Below are 2053 nucleotides of genomic sequence, written 5' to 3'. Positions count from 1 at the left end.
CTGGCATTGCCAGGAAAAGCAGACTGGCATTCTAAAATATGTAGTGAAGTGAGTCAAATTTATAAAAAAACAAGCCATTCCCCAATTGACAAATGGTCAAAGGATATGCAAAGGCAATTTACAGATGAGGAAATCAAAGCTATCCATAGCCATATGAAAATTGCTCTAAATCATTACTGATAAGAGAAATGCAAATTAAAGCATCTTTGAAGTACCACCTCACACCTCTCAGACTGGTCAATATGACCAGAAAGGACAATGATCAATGTTGGAAGGGATGTGGTAAATCTGGGGCACTAATGCATTGTTGGTGGAGCTGTGAACTCATCCAACGTTTCCAGAGAGCAATTCGGAATTACACCCAAGGGACCATAAAAATATGTATATCCTTTGATCCAGCAATACCTCTATTGTGTCTATACAGTGAAGAGATAATGAAAAAGCATAAAAACATCTCTTGTACAAAAATATTCCTAGCAGCTCTGTTTGTGGTGGCAAGGAATTGGAAACTGAGTGAAGGTCCATCAGTTGGTGAATGGATGGCTGAACAAATTGTGGTATATGTATGTTATGGAACACTATTATTCTATTAGAAATCAGGAGGGATGGGAATTTGGAGAAGCCTGGAAAGACTTGCATGAACTGATGCTGAGCAAGATGAGCAGAACCAGAACATTGTACACCCTAACAGCAGCATGGGGGGTGATGGTCAACCTCAATGGACTTGCTCATTTCATCAGCACAATAATCATGGACAATTTTAGGATATCTACGATGGAATATACCATCTGTATTCAAAGAATACAATAGAATACAAAAGAATTCAAAGAATTGAAGGTCTAGGAAAAAACTCCCTAGGCTTGAGACTGGTCTTGTACCTTAACCCTTTTTGGAAGGAGGTGTCCTTACCAGAATGGAACCTGTTAGGCTGGGGTGTGTGTGTGAAGATTGGGCCATTCTGCATGGCAAAAAATCTTATTTTGGGTTCCTTGCATTGCAAGCACTCATGGGTGAGTCCAAGCTCCTCCTACGAGTGAGCTTCATGGAGTGATCCCCGTAGTGCAGCAGCTCCGTGTATATGGCCCTTTCCAGAAGACAACTAAATTGCAACTTTCTCTCCATCTTCATCTCCAACTGATTTCCCTGCCCAGGGCTTCCGGGTCCCAGACAAGATGTGATCTCTTATTTTGAGCAATGGAAAGTTCTGTGGATGCTGGAGAAGGAAGGCTTGAGGAGCCTCTGTCTAGGTGAGTGACGTGAAAGCAGGTATAGGACAGCTATGATGGCTGGGCTTCTATGTGGTACAGTGAAGCAAGGGCTGGAAGTGGGGGGGGGGCTAGAACACCTGCCTTGGGATTCTTTTTCAGATATTTTCTGACAGTGCCTTCTTGGATCAGTCATTGAACCACTTAGCCTCACTTTCTCCATATGCAAAATAAGAAAGTTGGATTCAATGGTCTTTTGAAAGATAGAAGTGGAAATAATTAAGAGAGGGAAGACCCAAAATTTAAGGATGGGAAAAGGCTTATTGTGGAATGGGGTCTCTGGTTGATCATCAGGGAAGCCAGAGAGCACATTCTAGGGATGGCAAGGGAATAACCATGGATTTTAGTGGTAGAACATGCTGTCCTCAGAGCAAAAAGGAGGCCCATATCACTGGATTCAAGCATATTTGGGGGAAACGGGGTGAAAGAAGACTGAAAGCCTAGATGAAGGGCTCTAGGTAATGTGCTTTAATAGCTGTAGATAAGGTTTTATATTTGATCCATTTTCTGGGGAGTCACTGGGACTTGTTGAGAATGTGGTGTTAAGGTAAGGTGAAAATTTTGGAAAGAAGAATTTGACAACGGGATAGAGGAATGATTAGACTGGGGTTAACCTGATGCAGCTGGAACAACCAGCAGCGTCTTACAAAAGCTCAGATGTGAAGTGACTATGGTCAGACACAGGAAAGTGACAGTATTGAGAGAGAAGGGGTCATACGTGAAGGATGTCACCAAGGCAGAATCAAGAGGACTTTGCAAGAGGTTGAAGATGTGGCTCAGGTGTGGAA

The sequence above is a fragment of the Macrotis lagotis genome, chromosome X (genome assembly GCF_037893015.1).
Source record: "Macrotis lagotis isolate mMagLag1 chromosome X, bilby.v1.9.chrom.fasta, whole genome shotgun sequence".
Taxonomy (NCBI): domain Eukaryota; kingdom Metazoa; phylum Chordata; class Mammalia; order Peramelemorphia; family Peramelidae; genus Macrotis; species Macrotis lagotis.
The sequence above is the reverse complement of the archived record's forward strand: the minus strand, read 5'-3'. Positions refer to the sequence as shown.